This window comes from Cricetulus griseus, chromosome 2 (genome assembly GCF_003668045.3).
Source record: "Cricetulus griseus strain 17A/GY chromosome 2, alternate assembly CriGri-PICRH-1.0, whole genome shotgun sequence".
Taxonomy (NCBI): domain Eukaryota; kingdom Metazoa; phylum Chordata; class Mammalia; order Rodentia; family Cricetidae; genus Cricetulus; species Cricetulus griseus.
Window position 1 is genome coordinate 141,805,069 of NC_048595.1, and position 22,574 is coordinate 141,827,642.

The 22,574-nt window shown below is 36.5% G+C and overlaps 1 protein-coding gene across 5 annotated transcripts in view; it reads right to left on the reverse strand.

Moving 5' to 3' along the window:
* Positions 1-22,574, reverse strand: part of Zfhx4 (zinc finger homeobox 4) — a 177,023-nt gene that overhangs the window by 86,703 nt on the left and 67,746 nt on the right. The gene's annotated exons all lie outside the window — the stretch shown is intronic.

The window sequence follows — 22,574 nt, forward strand, 5'->3', positions numbered from 1 at the left end:
TTACAACTCCCAAACATATTCTGTTACAGTAGTTTATTTAAAAAAAAAAATCCCCCCATTTTAATTGGGGTGGTTCACTTCCACTCAAACAGCCCATCCTTCCAAATAAGAATAGCAACACAGAGGAGAAAATGTTAATAGCGCGACTCAACATAAACTGTGTGAGTTCTAGTAAGTCACCAAAATATGTTACATGCTTCCATTAAAGTGCACCAATGGGCACAGATGGCACCTCTTTGTTGTTAGATTAGCTAGATAAGGAATAGAATTCTGAAGCTGGGACAAACAAACACAGCTTCCAATTTAGGATCCAACATGTTGATGTCTGCCTTCCTTCTCCAACTGCTTTGTTTTTAGCATTTGAAAGTGGTTAATCAACAGAGAGCAGCTAGCTGCTGAGCCCTTCGGAACTTCAAATGACGTCATACACGATACTCTGCTCTAACATGTCATTTTTTGCATTTTTGTAAGTTTAGGTTCTGATTCCTCTTGCTCCCCGAAAGAGATGCTCAGACTAGCTCAGATAAATTCCAGCTTGTCACCCCCCAAAAAACAAATATTTAAACAAATGAACAAATCCCAGCTACCCTCAGCAAACAAAGACCTTGCAGTACCTGGAGACAAGTTTTGCTTTCTTTGGAAGGGACACATAGAAAGACAGCTGAACCTAGAAGGACCCTGGAAGAAACACAGCTGTATCCTTCAAACACACCAACCACACCTCAGATCCAAAATGGAAGACGCTTCAGGAACCGGCCATGGTGTCTAAGAGGCTACAGGACACTGGAGTGTGTGTGAGACAGAGTTATCCTCCTGAACTGATGGGGGTACTGTTTGTGCTTATAACACACCAAACACTCTCCAGGGCAGAATCAGGGGAAATTAAGCTGTTTTTTCTCAACATGTAAACTGGGTAACATTCTCATCAATTGGGAGTCAACTAATGTTATTTCTCAAGATTTCAGTTTGGGATCAATTTATTAATAAATAGATCATCACCCCATTTTCCTGATAGCATAGCACACCATTTTCCATACCTGATGAGAATACTTCTGCTTGTTGATTCAAGGGAATTAAAAGTGGTACTGATAAAAGGAGCAAGAGCTGTTTAACAACACATTTCCTTGTGTCTCAAATACACAATGTCTAGCACAGAACCTCATTTCTTGTCATTCCTCTGTGTTAAAAACAGCGGGTCACACCATTCAGGCTGCCCCATCAACTGTGAGTTTAATTTGAGCCACTTTCACATATGGAGCGTGGGGGGGGGGGGGGGGGGGAGAGACACTCACATAAAAAAAAAAAGCCAAAAAACAAAAAACTTTACTTTTTCCACCAACCCATCTTCACCCTGTGTTGTCCCCACCAGAGGCTTTCAGACCTTACTCCCAAGCAAGCCAAGCATAGCAAGAGTGTCTGCAACACTCACAGGCTAATGAACAATGCACAAAAACAAAAGGAACAGCAAGACCCCTATTATCTGATCTTCCGTAAAACACAAAAACTGCCTTTGCTGAGCAGAGGAAGTGCCAGGAAGCCTGCAGGTGTGAGATGGTTAAAAGAAAAGGCCTGGGTTAAATAGATTCTTTGACTGTCAGGGATTAGAGCCATGGCACTAGCGGCAACACACATCTTTTCCTTTAATTTACAAAATTTTCTCAGGAGTCTGCAAGAGTCCACCCCATCGGGGGCTTTCTGAGGCCATTGAAATGTCTTAAGTTTTAATTAAGTTGGAGTTGTCAGAAGAAAGCTTTTTTGGCACCGAGTCAAGGTCATTAATTACTGCTATCTTTGTTTCTTTCTGTAAAGAGAGCTCTGCCGACTTGTTGGGTTACTCGCCCAGCCTACATTTTCTCTCCTCCATTTCCCATTCAGTTCCAAGTGGGACTTGATTAAGCAGTTGACCAATTACTTCCATCAGTTCTAGGTACAAAGCACTTACACAACCTGAGTCTTTAAAAAAATCTTTCTCATTAGCTGTTTGAGCACAGTAGTGTTAATAAATTTACTTAGGAAGTGACCAAGCCACTGGAGTTTTGCATGGCTTTCTGCCTTTAAACATAACTATCTTCACACTTTTCACATCATTATTTATTCAGCAGACCCATTCATGTTCTTAGGGCCTGTGACCTTGGCATCTATGAAAATCTAATTATGCTCCAAATTATTTACTGCATCCAAAGGCAGACTTCTAGCTGGAAATACTGTATTTTTGACTGCTATCTCTGAAGTTGGTCAAATATCCTTGTACCCAATAAAAGTGTTCACCGTGATAACTGACAATGTTTTATAGATACAAAAACAAAAATTTTAAATAATTTGTTAATATAGTTCATGTATCTTTAAAATAAAACTATTGTTTTGGGGTTCTGGGGATCCCTGGAATAGTGAAACCCATAGTCACACAGGTGCCTTATGTAAGATGCATTTATAACATACTACTGAAGGGACCAGCTCCCCATTTCGGCAGCCATAACAGCTGAACATGTGCTTGTCTGACCTTGCCTTAGTCACTAAGAGGTTAGGTGCCTGCCTCGTGGCAAGGAACCAATCAGAAGTTAGCTGGTGGTGCTATGCTTTATGGCTCTGGGTGTGCTTTACGGACAAGCACACAGCAATGACGCACAGAGCATAGCAACCACCCTGGGAGGGCCTATGGGCCATAACAACCAGTTGACCAATCAACACAGGGCAAGCCCTCCAAGCCTGGAGGCACACCAATCCTGAACCTGTGCGTACCCCTAGACACTCCCCTTACGCTGCCCTATAAGATCTCTATGCAGATGGTTTGAGCTGTCTTTTCTAGCCATGGCAGGTGGATGAAAGACCTGAGCTAACATGGGGTTAGCTCGTTAAACAACAATAAAGCTTCATGCAGTTTGCATCAAGCTTTTGAATCTGCCTGGTGATTGGGGTGACCGAGGACCTGGGCTGAGATCCCGGAGGCCTGAGCTTTCCAGGGGTCTTACACTACATAATCTGAAGATCACTTATGAGACATAATCCAATGCAACTATATGCTATACTATGTTATTTGGAAGTAATAACAAGAAAAAGTCTGGGAATACTTAGCACAGGCTCAATTATTTTTTTCGGAGTGTCTCAATCTGGGATTTGGTAAAGCTGTGGACATGAAAGCCTATCTATGTCTTATAGGAAAAATCTCAAATTTCTAAATTGCAGCAAGGAACTCAATAAGTGTTACACTACATTTATGTATTTACATGGTTTTTGTTACAAAAATCAATTATTTAAATTTGTACTATTGATACGAAAATACACTCACAGTTTGAGCCAGTTTGCTTCAAAGTAAGTACTTTTTAATGTGGTGTGTGTGTGTGTGTGTGTTCATGTCTGTGTGGGTGCATGTTTGTGATCAGCATATGGAGGCCAGAGGACAATGTCTCAATTTTTAGCCTCAAATGTGATCACTTTTTATATGGTGTCTTTCACTGGCCTGGAGCCCACCATTTAGGCTACACTGAGTGCCAGTCAGTCCCAAGAATCATTCTGTCTCAGCCTCCTTCGTGCTTCGATTACAGGAACATATCAAAGCACCCAGCATGTTTTCAGGTTTCATCGGATAAAACTCAGGTGCTCACGGTTATGAGAGGAGCATGTATATATTTCCCTAGATCCTAGCTCTTTGTTTTTTTTTATGTCATTTATTATTTCCAATTCACAGAAAAATCACAAAAGCAAGACAATTTGGTCAAGACTCAGAAGCAAGAATGAAATTGAATAGTAATCTCAAAATTTAGAAACTATCAAGTAGAGGAACCTGAGTAAGAGAGGTGCCTTTCTTTGTACCAGTATGGCTAGAATTAATATTTCACCTTAACTACAAATATTTTGAAATGTGAATGTAATTTATAGGAAAAAATTTACAATTTGGGGAAAATGCAATTAACAGATTCATACACTCATTCCTTCTTGCTGAACATATGATATCATTTAAAATCTTCTTCTCCAGTGTTCTCATAGTTACCTGCCAAGACCTGACATCAGAGACATGTTACCAGAGGCATGAGTGATGCATCAAAGGCCCTGAATACCATAATAGGTAGTCATTGTTGTGATGGCAATGCCTATCATTATCTGATGATTCTCAGATGATCAACTTCCACTTCTAGAATTTGAATGAGGCTCTAACAGTGAATGATTTCATTCAGTCTGGTCAAGAAGGAAGTAGAATATTCTTGCTTTTCCAGAAAGGCTAATGCTTCACTGTCTTGCAGATAATTTTTAACCTCTTCTACTTTATAAATCAAATGATGTAGCTGACCAGAGAAATATGTTTTTCCTCCCATCCTCAATAAAAAAAAAAAAAGCTCTAGGTGCCATTTTTAAACCACAGTAAGAGATGTAAATCTGTAAGTGCAGATAAAATAAATTTGTAAATCAAATGCAATGATTTGTTTCTCTTAAAACAGTCCATGATTTCTGGAGTAACAAAGAAGTCATTACCAATGTCTAATACTAAAGTGATGCTCATCTCCTATAGTTAAGTGGAGGATTTAAATGTTTCCTTCTTCGTCTTTGGGTGAACAATCTTTGGGCTAACACCACAAAGTACACCATGAGTCCAAGAACTTGTTTTTTAACCATAAAACACCTCTCAGACTATGAGAAGAGAGTAAGGGCTTAAGAACTTAAAGATATACATGATAGGTTAATCTTCTAGTCAGAGCTAAAGAAAGTTGGTTAAAAACATGATTATACAGAATCTTCAGGTCAGAGCTAAACAAAGCTGGTAAATAAGATTATACAAAAAGATCTTACTTATAGAGTCCTTTAATGATTCTGTAACATTTTAAATCACTCCAAAACTCTAGTGATAAATAAATTCTTGTACCTCCACTTACCTGAATTTGGTTTGAATATATCTAATTATAATCTTAATGTGCTGTGTTCTGAGCTTTAGTTCCCTTGTGTGAAGTTATTTTCCGAATGTCTGAGTGAATGTGAACTGCTTGTGTGAGGTTGGGAGAAGTTAGAGGGATATACTTTTTCCTCATCCTTCAATAACATAGCATTGTGTACACACAACATTCCCTTTGGATGCTTATACTCTATGGCAACAAGTCAGAAAACAAATTTGAACTAGTGTAGCAAGGTTTCTCTTGGAAAAAACACAGTTCAGCAGGGTAGAAGAAAATGTTTCTTGGTATCCCATCCTCAGAAAGATGGATACACTAGTACCTGTTCTTCCAGGTCTTCTCAGAATGAGCCTCATCAACAGACTGAAGGACAATCAAGGCAGATAAACTAGCATGTGATGGATCTACAGGAAGAGAAACTATGTCATATTTGACACATTTTAAATGTGTCAAATGCTTTAAGCAAAGGCCAGAGAAGATATAAATGTGGCTGAAATGGGATTTGGAACTAAGTAAATACCTCAGGGTGTCACAGATAGATGCTAACTGGGAGTAGGATGAATCTGCCTTTGTGGTTCAGCATCTGTGGCCAAGATGTGCTGCCTGAATGGGAAAGCAGGCTTGCCTCTGTTTTCCTTCAAGCCAAAGAAGTATCAAGACAGTTAACCACCATATCTCTTTCAGCCCCAAATTTACCCATGATTTTCTTGATCTTTTTTTTTGTCTTCCTTATCCACTATTAATTATATGTTGAATCTTCTAGAGTTTAGCATGCAAACTTTTTTTGTGAAGTCAATCATATACATAAGACAATTTCCATCTTTAGATCCAAATTCAGCAACTGTAAGAGTGGGTTGATTGTGTTCCTACTGGTCTTCCATTCTTCTTCCAATATCCAAGATTTATGGAATAATTCTAATGTATGAAACACTGTCCAATAATACACCCTATGATGGAGTCATACCGCTGACTACCATTTTAGGTATAGAAGAATGAAACATGCTAAAAGTTAAGCACCTTGATCAAGATCAAGGTCATGGTGAATGAAAGATGGAACCAAACTAAATCTCTCTCTCTCTCTCTCTCTCTCTCTCTCTCTCTCTCTCTCTCTCTCTCTCCAAGATTTCAGTGTTTAGCTCTGACTGTGCTAAAACTCACTTTGTACAGGCTGGTCTTGAACTCACTGAGATCCTCCTGCCTCTGCCACCCTAGTGCTGTGAGGCAATGTCTTCTTTTTAATTAAACTATGACATTAAAGCTTTCAGTCACCTATCAGCAAATCCTACTGGCATGTGCCACTAGTGACTCATGCCAGAAATCTGAAAATAATCTTTAGTGCTAGGTTTTTCTTACAATTTAAATATAAAGTGTCATTAAATCCTAAATAAGACTTGTAACCATTTTGTCTTTTACATATTTGTCTGCATTTTATCACTTTCTCTGAAGACTACCATTCCTTTTGGTCAACTAATGTAACAATAATAATTTATTAACAGTAAGTGCAGTCCTCATTCTTTATCAAGAAAATTTCTTGATAAAGCAGAAAGACAATTATAGAAAACGAAAAATAGCTGAAATGCAGAGATGAGCCCTATCCCAGTGGATTAAACACTGCTACACCTAAGGCTCAGAGAACAATGTAGAAGAAGTGTAAAAGAAGACCAGGGAGTTTGTTCTGAGTTTATGTCTCCTAATAACATCAGAGCTATACCTACAAAGCCTCATTAACATGACTGTACAAATATGAACTGAAAAGGACAACAACAAAAGATATTCCAAAATGGACAGGGAAGACCCAGCACAAGGCCTCAACCCTAACAAAGAACTACAAGCAACTAAAGAATGCTGGGAGTAGCAGAGAAAGTCTTCTCCAAGGAAGAGTAAAAGAATTGGTTTTTTAGTACCAAACTAGCATCCCTGAAAGCACATATATGAGTAACATTATATGGCTGAGTGTGTTATATTTAGAACTATATATGTATATACACATCCTGCATATATGTAACAACAACTAATGGGAAAGAGTCATGGATTTGAAGGAGAGCAAGGAAGGGAATGTGGGAGGGATGGGAGGAAGGAAAAGGAAAGGAGAAATTATGTCATAGTATTAACATTTCAAAAATAAAATATAACTTATTGAAAAGGAAACTGATTCATTCCTTCAACAATTTCTAGGACATATTTGTGTGCTAAGTTCTTTTCTAAGAGCTACAATGATACTAGTGATTCAAACAATATTCCAATTCAGGAGCAAGCATCAGTTCATGAAGAGGAGAAGAAACAAACACTCAAAACAATGTACACATAACCCATTGAAGTAGCAAGATCTGGGGAATCTGCTCTGCCATTAGAGAAGAGGTCCACTGCTCTTGCAAATAACACAGGTTCAGTGTCCAGTGTTCACATCAGGAGGCCAATATTTGCTTGTAACTCCAGCTATGGGGGTATCACATCCCTCCAGCCTCCTCAAACCCCAGCACTCACCTGTACATATCTCCCCCAACACCACACACACACACGCACACACACGCACACACACACACACACACACACACTATTTAAAATAAAAATTATTTTTAAGGAGGTGTCAAGAATTACAACATAAGAAAAAGAGGTCAAGAAGGGTAGGTATGGCTGGGCATTGGTGGCTCATGCCTTTAATCCCAGCACTCAGGAGGCAGAGGCAAGTGGATCTCTGTGAGTTCGAGGCCAGTCTGGTTTACATTGTGAACTCCAGGACAGGCTCCAAAGCCACAGAGAAACCCTGTCTCGAAAAACAAACAAACAAACAAAAAAGGAAGGGTAGGTATGGTGATGAAAGATGTTACTTGATAATGATAATCTGATCAATTAATATTCTCACTAAATACTTTTCCATTGCTTCCCTTTCCTCTTCTGATAAGTCCTGCAAACTTTATCATAACTACATCCAGCTGGAGTGACCATTTGATACCCATTCCCCTTGACTTTCAAAATATTTCAGTTTTGGAGGCTAAGTTCATTGTTCTCTTATCTAAAGACCCTGCATGATGATGGCTTCTACCGAAGTGCAGCATTAGATCCTTCCTTTTTCTCACCTGTTCATTTTACTCCAAACCTTATAACATCAGCTCTCCCAAGGATGAAATTCATTGAAAGTAGATATTTCAGGATTCCCTTAGCATTGAATATTTTCATTCTCATTTTTGTATCTCTTAATCATATTTATGTCATAAACTCAAATATTTTAACTTAGAGTTTTTCTTTACTTATGAAATCTGACCAGTTTCTTTCCTTATTGTATATAGTCTTTTGGAATGTGTTTCTCATCAATAATTACATAGCAGCCTTTTTGATTAATAAATGTCTATTTTCTCTACACATCTTTAAGCTTCATGAAGGCACAGACTAACTAATCATTATTTGATTAGTGTTCACTCTGTGCTCTCTTTGTCCAATGGATGCAGATCATTCATTTATCATGCGTCCTTGTTCCAAGTCTTGCTCTTATGGCTTTTCCCACATTACTGACATGTGCATGCTCACATCCTACTAATTTCTTAAGTCCTATGTGCATGTTACTTCCACAGAAAAGACTTGTAACTACTACAACCCGAAAAATTTTGTTCTCCTACAAAGCAAAAGGTACTTTTCTGAGTCTCTCTGGTGATGACTAGCATCCTCTGTATTTTGAACAGCTCTTTGCATCCCCTCAGTCTTAGTGTTCTATTGCTGTGAAAAAACACCATGACCACAGCAATTCTTATACAAGAAAACATTTAATTGGGGTTTGCTTACAGTTTCAGAGGGGCTGTCTATTATGTACATGGAAGGTAGTAATTGCTATACACAGGCAGACATAAAAGCTGAGACTTCTAGACCTGAATCCTAAAGCAGCAGGAAGAAAGAGCCACTGAACCTGACTTGGGAATTTTGAAACCTCAAACTCCACCCTTATGACAAACTTCCTCCAACAAGGCCACACTTCTTAATCCTTTCAAATATTTCCACTCCCTGGTGACTAAGCTTTTGGGGGCCATTCTTATTCAAACCACCAAGCATGCCTTAGTTATTCCAATAATTATTCAACACAGAATGATGTTCAATCCATCTTCACAAATTCCAGAAAGAGGATAATAACTACCCATGTGCCTGTATTTAGAAAAGAAACACAACTCTAATGATAGGTGACATAATGCATTTTTTGGCAGGGGAACATGTTTTCCAAGCTGAAAGGGCTTACTCTTTGGACCCCACTCACCAGCTATTTATCTTTCAGAAGTTTACTAACTTTTTAAAGACACAATTTCTTTGTAAAATGGTGTGACTTTTACTGTCAGATTTTTTGGTAAGATTAAGACAGGCAGCAATATACAACTTGTATGTACACATTCAAGAGATTTTGATCATATTCTTCTTTTAATACATTTGCAGAATCTCCAAAACTTATCTTTATCTAAATTTTTACTTTACCCAGTAGCATTGTAAGTGTGCAGTGTAACAGGAAAACATGAATGGAAGAGAAGACTACCAAGCCAAAGGACCCACACTGTGTTTTCTTCCCATTTATTGAAGCAACTTTGAAGAAAAACAAACTACTTTACCTAAGCAATATGTTACAGCTAGGAAATGTTAACACAGTGTTACTCAAAAGTCAAGGAGAGTGAATGGAGAGGGTCAAATGCAATGAAAAGTGCACATTGGTGCGATACCTTACATCACCTTGTGGAATTACCACTTTAGTGGAAAGAAAGCCCAAACACTGAAGTTAAGATGTTGCTGTTACCCACCTTGTGACAAAGCTGGGATGTAAGCTAGGACATTCTGACAACTACTCTCATGTCACCATTTCCATGTTGGTGTATACTCACACACACACCCACCCACCCACCCCCCCACCCCCCCCCACACACACCCATATGAGAGATACAGAATGAAACTGGCTAGTGTAACAAGTTATCTTCTGCTACATTTTAATTATCTGTATCAAAACTATGAAAATGATATTACAAAGTATCCTGAGAAAAAATAAGTTTAATTATTTTAAGATAATGAATTATTCTTTTCTAAATATTTAGAAAATAATAAAAATGTCTTGTATTTTAAAAGGAACGTTTTGAGTAATTGTTACAGACTATTCTAATAAATCACTATAATACATCAATTTCTCTCACAATATTTTTCTTGGTAGCACTTGCTAGGCCCTATTCTATATAGAAAATACTTAATGCCTTTGTTATTATTTTAACTCCATAGGTGATTTTAATGTCTGCCCATCTTAAGGGTTGTTGATTGAATGCCAATACCATAGACATTCAGCACTGTTGATAGCTTATGCCTATGGTTTTCTTTTACTTTTCAAGAAATAACTGAAAGCATATGCCTATGATTATGCTTTTACTTTTTGAGAAAAACTAAAATTTAGTATGTCCTCAAAAAAAATGCTATCATGTATTTGAGTTCCATGTGACATAATAATTAAAGCAATGTCCATATGTCATGAAAGAGATCATTTCAAAGTCATGGTAACTTTTGGAATAATTTCTAATTCATGTGATAGTCTCATGCATGTTTTGATCTGATAAGGGTTTCAGAAACCACCTACTGGGAAATCATGTTAAAACAGGGGAAAAGAAAATAAAATATTTGCTACAGCCAGGCATTATAACATTAAAGACCATTTCTTAGCAAAAAGCTCAATTACCTGTGGAAAACATTTGGCATCTGTTGATTTAAAATGAAAAATGCTCAACCTGTTCTCTTTAGCATTGTTTAATGCAATTCCTAAAAATATTGTGACATTATCTATACAACTTTAACCATTTTCTTCTTTCCTTCCTATTTATGTACAAAACTTCTGACATGATTACTGCTTTCAATTCTCTCATCTTGTTTCTAAGTTGTAGTAATTCTTCGGGTTGCTTTATTTTGCAGATTAAATAGCATACCAGGTATACAGTGCCTAAAGTGTAATGATTAGAAATGCAACAAACACAACTAATTTGTCCATCCCCATTTTATGAAAGCATAAATTCTGACACTTTTAATCCACTGACCTGCATTCCTACCATAGGAGCACTGACATCATTACATTACATTACATTTCCAACTGACCGTCAGATTTGGTCCCATGCCATGGAAAGCTGATTTCTGCCAGAATTATATCCTACAACTAGGTATTATAGAAGAATATATCTTACTCAAAATATATGTTAACCCATGCACATAATATGGTGATATTTTAATTTAAATTAATTAAATATTTATTATGCAAATCACAAAAACACAACTGTAGACCCAACAATCAATAGTACTGAATGTCTATGGTATTGGCATTGAGGACTTTTGAGTCATCTAAAATTTTGTGTAATCAAGTCTATGTGGGACTTAAATAATGTTCATAATGATTTTTTAATTGACTTTCTGGAAAAACTGTGTATTTAAGTAGTGTCTCAAGGTATAATTTTTATGGACTATTAAGCATAACTCTCAAGGACCTTAAACACAACTAAATGAGGTGGAATTACTATTAACTTGTCTTTTAGGTTACCAAGTGCCTTGGCTATTCTGAGCAGCTATATCCGGAATAGGATTTTATGACAGCTCATGACTTTCTATGTTGAGCTTCCTTGACTTAAAAATTTTACAAGACTAAAAAGTGTCCTCCAAGATGGTGCCCAAAAATTTGGTATTATTCCTCACCCTTTAAGAAATCATGTCCCAGCAAGCTGTATTCAAACACCTTGATCTCCAGAAGGCCTTAACAGAGTTGTTAATTAACCTCAGTCTGGAACCTATTGTGAAGAAGCAGCTCAGGAACTTGGAATAATGATAAAGCTCTGCTTACCGAACAGGCAGGAAGAAATGGCTTCCAGGTAATGATATAACCCCACAGCTAGCCAACAGTATTAGGTACAGAGAATTGCCAACAAAGAACAAAAGGGTGATCAAGACAGGGAATAAATTTGCATAAAACCAGCAGCAGTGAAAATGGGTAAGTCAGTCCTGATATAACAATTGCCCTCTGCACATGGGAATATAAATTAGCAATAAAATAAACTTCAAAGTATATTTCTCTTACATCCAAGCTTCTAGTTAGATTACTACTGAGCCAAATTTTACCATTTTCTTTTTTAAGAAAATCCACAAGAATGGAGATTTTACAACTCTCTTTCATAAGCAGAAATAACTGAAGTTGTGAGAAACTTATTGTGCCCAGCTGGTCTGTGAAAACAGAGAATCAACTAGTATAACTAAATACAAACAAGAAATCCGTCTACAACATTCATGAAAACATGTTGATGAGTTTCCTTTGTCATTATGTCAAGCAAATCTCAACTTCATCAAGTGTTCCTCCTGAGAAATTATCTAAAGTTTAAAGCAACTTTATCCTTTCTACATTAAGAAGTGCAAAAATGCATGACCTTTTAAAACTATGTGATTTTGACAGTATATATATGGGATCTCACCAATTCTAGCAGAGAACCTTTGTAGCATTCTACAGGCTCCACTGTTCTCTCCATTTTGTTGATGTTTTCAAAACCAAGTCATGCAATGAGAGAAATAAATGACAAAGATTATGAATCTATAAATGTTATAGTGCTTAGCTGCTGTATTTTGAGCATGTGAAAGTTAATGGGATCCATCTGCAGTGATGTATTATTAAGCTGGGTATTTCCCTATGGCCACTTTTATACCAGATACTACAACATGCATAATAATTAGCAGTATCAAGTATAATACATTTTGGTGGGTCATATAAATATTTATAGTTATTATTTCTTAGAAATGTAAAAACAAAGTCTGATTTATTTTCTTTTTACATTTATTACTCTGGTAACAGTCATTCCCAGTGTTTCCTTTCAGCAACATGCTAAACACACTATCTTATGTGCTGGATAATCATCATTAACAAGGATTTGGAATCATCCAAGAGACATACATGTGAGAAGGTCTGTGGAGGTTTTTCAAGAGACTTTCAACAGAGGAAAGAAGGGAAGAAACTCATGAACGTGAGCGACATCATCCTACAGTCAAGGGCCCAGGACTGAATCCAAAGAGAAGAGAATGCCAACTAAGCACCAGGAGACTCACTGTGATCATTTACCTCATGGTCCTATACAGCCAAAAGTAGAGGTGTTCTCACTGCCAGCTCTTTTCTGCCAGGATGGACTGCACTCTCTATGAGCTTAAATAATTCCTTCTTCCCATAAGTTGCTTTGCTCAGGTATTTTGGCAGCTATTTTCTTGGACTTTTTCTTCACCTGTTAGATTCTAAACACACCTGGATTTTTTTTTTATCCATGGTGCTTATTGATGAAATGTAGGTGGCAATCAACAAACCATCAGTTGTGGGTAAAACTCCATAGCACTGGCTAGAAGTTGCCCATATATTGACAGAGTACTGACAGCCAGGAGTGGCAATTAGGCAGCTACAGTGAAGGCAGGAAAGCTAGGGTCTTGCTAAGGGAAGGAGAGAGGAGGGGGAAGTACTGATAAGAGCATCCTCAAAGTCTGCAACATGAGATGATGAAAATAATGTGAATAATGAAGTTCAATCGAGATGACAAGGAGATTGAAAAGGAAACACCAAGAGAGCACCAAGATGTAATGTCAATCACAGTATAATGATATTTCCAGGAAAAAGATGGCAGTTCTTTCTCCTCACATAGCCTCCTTGTGTTATTAGCTATACTATTTGGTATATGGCAAATTTACCAAATTAAATTGCTTTAATTCTATTGGAGAATTCGAAAGCTTAAAACAATTATTAGAAAGAGACAGTTCACTGTAAAATATGTTTTAGACACCTAAGAACACATAACTACAGACAGATATCTCAAAGAAAAATTCCCAATGCTCTTGAAAAAGATAACTTAAGGACAAACAAGGAGATTATAAATTGAAATTGGATATATATGTGTGTGTGTGTATGTATATTTATAAAGTAACCAAACATTATAAGATTTGTTAATTCAAACATTTTTGGTTGAAGCACAATTGAGGAAAACATACAGATCTGGTTTTTCTGGATAGTTTAGAATTCTTGCAATCTAAATGATAAATTCCTATTAATATATAATAATTTACATATGTATCTTTAAAAACATATTGCTTACAACTTACAAAGTGTTATTTACACATTTTCTCATTTGACTTTCAAAAAGTTCTATGAAAGTTTGTAAGAAGATATTAATTTCTTTTTTGAAGCTTGCTTTCTGGGCCCTTATGTAAATTCCCAATGATCTCAACTGTATTCATGAGTATTTGTTTTGTTATCAAAAGTCTTTTTGTCTAATGGAGCAATAATTAGTGCATCATAAGTAAAGGTTTTTCTCTTCTGACTTCATACTTCCTATAATCTCCAAGAGGCTGTATCTATAAATCCTGAGAAGATAATTGGGTGTACTGGATCAGAAATTAGTCATCCATTCTCTGCAGCACCAGTGGGGATGGTGTGTTACTCACTTGTGATGGTATCTATTAAACAAAACACTCTCTTTAAAGCATCTCAATGTGTTTTTATTGAACTGCTGGCTGTCTTCCAGAGAAATAGACCTATTCCAAGAAAGCATCCTGAGACTCTTGGTTTTATTTGTAAGTAATTTTTCTCCAAATGACCCTTCAATTTTTAGAGTATCAGATCCAAGGATACTCCTGCTAAACAGCCCCAACAGGACAACCCCCTCAAATACTCCCAAATGACCCACTGTAACCTGACACTTTTCCTACCTCGCCTTGCATATCAGAGCAGAGGATAGTCAAAGCAAAGGCATTTGCTTCTGGGTTCCTTTCTTTTTTGAAGCAAAAGGCCTAATCTGTGCAACATCCCAAGGTCAGAGAACCGAATGTTTCAGCTTGAAATGTACAGTCCTCCTGCTGTTTTTTTTTTTTTTTTTTTGATTGTTCCAAACAGAGTTTCTCATATAACAGCAGTCCCAGAACTCCCTCTGTAAACCAGGCTGGCATTGAATTCACAGAGATCCTCCTGTCTCTGCTGAGATTGAAGGCATGTGACACCACCGCCTTGCTTTCTGCTGGTATTTTAAAACATAAGTCCTATCTCAAAAGTAGGTTTCATTTCTGACAGAATCATAGCTATTACGTCTTGTAAACAATATTGAAATAAAATTAAATGTATTAGAGTATTAGCTATCTACATACAAAAACTTATCAAATTCATATAGTGATCCAACTCTAATATAAAGAAGAATCGAGAAAAAAATAATTATAAATTAGTATGTGTTCATTTCACTTTAGACAACAAAAGTCATGACTATATATTGCAAAGTTAATTGTGTAAATACACATTTATAAGGGTATTGATGAGCAACTGTCATTTCATGAGGAAATTTCCTATTGTTGTTATAGTATTTAAAATGGTAATTAACTTGTAGCAAACTGCAGACCAAATGATAATAGCAACTTTTCTAGATCTACCTGACAATTAGATTCCTGGGAATTGCAATATGCAATAATATTACAGGTAAAAGATCCTTTATCTGTAAAAAAAACTTCCTTCATAAGAGAAACAGGCTTAGTCACTTAACACAAATGCTGTATAGATTCATTGTAATTGGGGCAGGAAACTGTTGTCTTCATGTATAATTGTCACACTGAAGTTGTGTGGTAGACATGACCCCTGATAATAAATGCTAATAGTAATTGTCTATCAGTGTGACTATCAGCAATTTTTCCATAGATTTCCAAAGTAAACTCAGGTGAATACTTACACTGTTAAAACCTACAAAAACCTATCCAGGCTTCCTGTGGAAAGCAAAGTGGCTGTAACTCCCCTTACTATTTTCTGATTCAAAGATACCTGCTCGATACTCACATGCAGGAACATAGCTCCATCACCTAACTTTCCTGTCCCTGGATCAGTCACACTAAACACCATGGGAATCTTGATCTGATGGGTGTGCGTATATTTATGCTCAAACTATTAACCCCATGAAGTGAAGAGGAGTCTGTCTGTTTGAGCTATGTCCATATGGTCAAATCTGTTCTCAGTACAAGGTGGAAACTCAACAATAATGGAATACTGGTAAAAAAAAAATGAAGAAATGAATTTATATCCTCTCAAAAGATCACCATACATGTGGTATATCTTTTTATTGTTTGATATGCTTATTGATCTCTGGATTTGTACATAGGTTTACTGTCATCTTTGTTCATCCTTAAAAATCTAAGAAAAATAGGGCTAATGAGATGACTCAGTAGATTAAGTACTTAACATGTACATGTCTTCCCAGCATTGGAAGGTGGAGATGGGATCTGGAGAGAATATTTGATAGAATAGGTGAATTGGCAAGGTCTGAGATAAAGTGAGAGATTTTGCCTCAACATACAAGGCAGAGATCAATTGAGAGAGATACCCAACATAAACCTCTGATCTTTATATGTGTATGTGCAACACACACACATACACACACACACACACACACACACACACACACACACAGCAAAAAAAAGAAACAAAAAAAACTTGGGAGAAACAATAAGAAACAGTGAACATAAGTAGGCAATGGTTCCTATGTAATGATCTCAGTGTGCATTCTAGAATAAAAAAGTAGAATTGATATGATTTTTAGATTCTTATTAGTGCACTGAGTAAGTGACTGAGTACTTGAAAAACATCTTTTAAAGGTTCTGAATGATTTTATTATGATCTGTCACTAAAGATTGCTTGACATAGAAGCTTAGGGCAGCTTATCTAAAATATGATAATTGACATAATTTTGATGTAATATGGTACTTTCAAACTCTCTCTTGGAGAATATTTAACTATTTTCTTTATTCCATGTTATTCTACAAAAAAGTTGAGGTATATAATAAACCAAGAATTTATTATTTTATAAAGCAATGGGCAAGACCTCTTTTTATTTTCTTCTTGGAGATAACTAAAATCAATTGAATCAGAGCTCAAGATGACTAAAAGAGCAAAATATCAACATGTTATAACAAAATTGAACTATTCACCAAACCAGAAGCTAACTAGATCAGATGATCAATCACCATTTTTGCTTTTCCAGATGGCTGCAGTCCCACCTCTTAGAATAATGGAGTGTTCCCATCTTTGATAGTTAATTGTATTTGACTGCTGTTTGGCAATCAACCAACTCATGGCCTAGGGGCAGGTCATTTTTTTGGATGGTTCATCACCAAGATCCATACTAGCATGGATCACAAAGCTACTGAGAAAATGAAAAGCTGAGATTTAGCACAACCCACCAGAAAGAAGTTTCACGTATTAAATAGAATACTTAGGTAGAGGGAAACAAAAGGAGTGGTAAAGACTAACAACAGATTAAATCAAATATCAAGTAGAAATTTTTTAATGCTTTTCACTCTTCTGTCCAACACAATGATTATATGAGAACCACAGGAATGACATCTACAGTGGGGGAAGCATAACCTCATATGAGTTTATGGTTTAAATTTTGAATAGAGTGTTTTACCAAATTTGGGCAACTATTTTTCTCAGTGTAAATATCTAGATAAAAGTTGTTCTTGAAATACTAATTTTATTTTGTGGAAAATATTGAGTCACACATCATCCTTATACAATTAAAAAATGGATTTTTAAAATGTATATTAAAAATGCATGCCTAACTCTATTTCTTATTAAAGCCTGGATGAAGACTGGATAAAGTCAGTATTGGACACCAGAAACCAGCAAAAGTGCCATAGCTCGAAGAAGTTACCAAGATGGAACTTGCAGTGATGTTTTGCTATAAAGTCACTCATACACCATGGGAACAAACTCCCTCCTCTTGAAATTGAGATTTTAAAAAAGATTTATAAATCATTTGGATGTTTTGGTCATGTTTCTCTCTCTGGAAATAGCCTCTTTCTTGATAGTTCTTCATGCAATTTGCAAGAGCCATTTGGAAAGTGGTGTCACTGCAGTCCCTTCAAAGCTCAGCCAACTGCCCTGTCCTTCTTGTCCTGTCCCCAGACATTTTAGAGCCTGTTTCTCCAATCACAGAGCCATGCTGTAACTTTCTATTCTCCTGTTTCTTCTAAGAGCTCCACAAATGTAAGGGCTTTGTTCCTGGCTTTGTATCCTTGGAGCTTACTATAGTTCTGGTTAACAAGAGGGACACAATATATTTTAAATTAATTAATGCAACTCTATGAAAAACTATGTCTATTGTGTATGATAATAAAAGAAAACTCAATCCTGTAGGATCCAAATCTAAAATGACATAGCCTCTCTAACTACAGGTAGGAAAGTCATTAGGCTACAGGTACCCATTGGTTCAAGGCTATCTTACATTGAGTTGTCTCTTGCTATACTAAGAATCCCCTCATTTGGAGGATGTATTTTTAATGTTCTCTTCATGGCTCTTGCCTTTAATATCCCTACTGTCCTGGGAACATTGTGGCCTGTCTGTTTTGAGCAGGAAGTCCAGATATGCTTTCCCTCTCAATCAAGAGGTTGGTAAATTGATCAATTAGTTGTATGAGCAGTAGCAAAGCATTTACCTTCTGAAGTTCCTTATCTACCAATCATGGGAAGAGGCTGGGACTTGGAAGAGCAGAATGTATAATAGGACTCACTTAGGAACACACTTGAGAAGCCAAAGAGCTCTCCAATCTGACACCATCTTCTCACTACCTGTCAAATGTTTCATAGCTCCTAATAACATTTAGAATAAAGCCCCCTCTGAACAGGTAAAATATGTCATGGGGAAGCTGTCTTTACAGACTTCCCTCTCAGGATGCTAGCAACCTCAGAGGACCAGTCAAACTCCTAGACTTCTTCATTCTTGCCTTTGCATAGTTCCTGATTTTCTTCTCTGGCATTACTTCCATAGCGATAATATGTCCCTAAAACTTGCCATACTTCTTGCCTGCCTTGTACTATAGGTAATGAAACAGAGTTCTTGGTATGCTGTACTAAGTGTGCCCAGCCTGGTGCCTTGTGTCTATTATCATGTCATAAGGTTTTTAGCATGAATAAATTACTGCCTGGAAATCCCTGCCTGACAGCCACTCAAGTTCCTGAATTAAGAGTTGGCCATTATGTGTATTGACTAAACATGGATATATCATGGCAATTTTTTCACTATTATTGGAAAAATAAGCCATGCTGTGGTCAATTAAGTAAATGCATAGAAAAATATGATATTAATTTAAGGGTATAAAACAGACATAATAACCTTTTTAAATTTTTAGTAATTTTCATATGGCTTTTCTTCACAATAGACACAAGAAAACCACATTTGTAAGGTGAAAAAAAAGACAAGTTCGTAAATATGCATGCAATAAAGACCTGTATAGTTAGATAGCTGAATAGTAAATCAGGCTCTGAACTGGCTGTATCTTGTAAATAATAAGGGAAAAAATTCACAGCAGCAACTATTCAAAAATTGATATATTTGCTAGGAGCATAGGAGTTATAATGTTAGGGAAACAGTTTGAATTTGGCAATTTAACTATTTGAAAAAGTGAAAATAGGTAGTATCTTAACTCCAATTTTTAAAAAGGTGCTTTGTACAGCATAAAAATAGCAAGAGGCATGTTGCTAATGCAATGCATGAGATACTACATTCTTCCCACCCCATCCTATCTATCCTTTCTTCTTCTTCTTCTTCTTCTTCTTCTTCTTCTTCTTCTTCTTCTTCTTCTTCTTCTTCTTCTTCTTCTTCTTCTTCTTCTTCTTCTTTTGGTTTTTCCAGACAGAGTTTCTCTGTGTAGCTTTGAAGCCTATCCTGGCACTCGCTCTGGAGACCAGGCTGGCCTCAAACTCACAGAGATCCGCCTGCCTGTGCTTTAAGGCATGTGCTACCAACTCCATCCATGCCCTTTCTATTTCTTACTCCTGAAATCAGACATACAATGCAGTGTGTGTGTGTGTGTGTGTGTGTGTGTATGTGTGTGTGTGTGTGTGTGCTAAACATGAATGACAACACATAACGTTTTACATTTAAATAAGTGAAATTATTCAGTAGTAGGAGGTCATAATAAATACACAATACAATGTGTATGAGGAAGTAATGGTTGAAATAAAGAAAGGAGCTGGGAATGTAAATGCTCGATATGCAAGAAGTCCTGGGTTCAATCTCCAATGCTACCTAAAATGAGGCATTTAGGCACATGCCTAAATACATGTGGCACATGCCTGTAATTATATCACTCAGGAGGTGGAAGCAGGATGATCAAAAGTCAGAAGTTCAAGGACAGCTTTCCTAAATAGAAGTCTGAGGCCAGCTTCGGTTATGTGGGGCATTGTCTCAAGAATAGCAGGAGAGGGTTTTATAAAGAGAGATGGCTCAGCAGTTAAGAATGCTTGTTATTATTCCAGAAGACCCAAATTCAGTTTCCAGTCCCCAAGTGGGATAGGTCACTGTAACTTTAGCTCTAGGGGATCAGACACTCCCTTCTGGCCACTGTGGGCACTGACAAACACTTGGCATACACACACACATACACACACACATATAAACAATATTTTTAATCTTAAAAAAGAAGGGAAATGAGAATTATAGTGTACATTAAGCCAAGATAAAAATGATTCAGCAATGTCCTTATATAATATTCTTCAGGAGATGATGACCTCAATGAACACTACAAACAATTGTATCTTAATGAATTCTCACCAAAAAACATTAAGTTTTCATTGAAAATTTCATTGAAACAAATTGATTTGGGTATATAATCTCACAGCCTCACTTAAGATAAAAAACAACATAGAACTAAAGAAAAATTTGTTGGTGATATCAAGTCAAGGCGTGCGCAATCACAGGAAGGGAATGACCTAGCACATAGTACTAGTTGACCATATGTGATCATTGTAACAGTAATGACCTGACTCTGACTGTTTGGGATGTAGTCACTCTGGTAGGCAACAACTGACACTGTTCATAATTGTAGAGGCTCAATAATAAGGCTCAAAAACCAAGAACAATTAATAATACAAAAGGATAGATGACTTCAAAATAAAAGCATCATTAGACAAATTCTCATCAAATGACAGTAATCTCGTGTTCCATAAAACAGTATCCAATCTTTCAGACAAATACAGAAATCTCCAAATACTAGGTTTAATTTTTAATTCATGAGGTTGCTCATTTTCTTTCATATATTAGATATAACATTTAGCCAATAGTTTACACTATCTGTGACACCCTGAAGGCATGGGAAGAGTAGAAAAATATTTCCTGCCAATTTATTATTTAAAGATAGGAATGGAAAAGTGTTGAAGATTTATATAGGTAACAAAATCATTACTGCAAGGAAAATACCAAAAAAATTATATCACATACAAAGTATAAAAAGTTCTAATCCACCTATACAAGGTGAATGCTTCAATCAAAACTATGAAAATCCACGAATATACAATTTACTAATGAATACAAAGAAAGTTTGATCTCATTACCAAGAAGAAACTACAAACTAAAAATAATTGCCGTAGTCAATTATTACTAGAATAAATGAATGGCAGGGTAGGGATGTTCTTCAGTATTGATCATAAACAAATCAACCTATCTTGGCAGAAATTTGCAGCATGTGTTAAACCATGTGCATAACCAATAAATCGTTCTTCCTAGGAATTTTACAGAGGAAAACAAGTTAGATTACTCTACTGCACAGTAGGTTGCCTACCAACAATGACAATGCATCCTGTTTCCTCTTTACTGCTATTTCTACCTTTTACAATTACCTGCACCCCACCAAAAAAAGTTAAAGGTTAGATAAGAAAGGAAATAACTTTGGTAAGTTTTACCCTTACTTCCACCAGAGACTGACATATGTATAGCAAATAAATTTTAATTTGCCCACACCTTCTGCTGCTGATGAACTGCCAAGAACATCATGCTCAAAGGGACTCTGAATGCCTGTACTAATTATATTAATTATAGATGTCTATGTCTAAGCTCAAGAAAAAGTAGAGGTGGCTTACAATTTGACTGTATTCTTTGCTGGCATTTAACTCGAATACATTTCTGTTCTGCCTTAAATACATCCTCAATTGTCATCTTATTTTCATAGGAACATAAGCAAAGGGGCATGTCTGGTGATGGTGTGTTCTAGTTAATATTAAGTTAGACAGCAATTGGGCTAAAAAATGTAACATAGAAATAAGAAGTAGACAAAAAGATTTATCTTAATAGTAAGTGTGGAATACAACTCTCTAGCCCCACGAACCATATGAGTCAAAAAAAAAAAAACAAAAAAAAAAAAAACTAGATTTCTATGTTTTACAGAAACATATGAGAGGATTTTGTGGACTAAATAAGAAATTGCTAATATAAGAAGAGACAATATACAGTGTCTTTGAAAGATGAAGCATTATTTTGTCATGCTTATTGCTATTTTCAAAGAATGCTCAAAAATGTTTAGATGAGTCCCTTCACCCAAAGGGAGAAGGATGGTGTGTAGATTCAATCTGCATTTGAGTTCCAGCTTTGCCATGGTGCATTCCATGTGTTCATCTCCATATTTGACAAAGATTTACTAAGAACTATAGGTAATAGGAAAGTATGGCCAAGATATTTCTCAGAATCTACAGTACATTTTGAATACTGGTCTAACAAACAGCAAAGAAGAAAATGTCGAAGGATGAAGATGAGAGGTAGGAGGGAGAGGGAAGCAGTTGTTCACCCCCCACCCACCTGAACTTAGGAAGGTACATCCCACTTCTTTTGGTGGTTACTCTGAGGACACGGTATGAATTCTTTTAGTCAAATATGAAAAGCTGTAGTA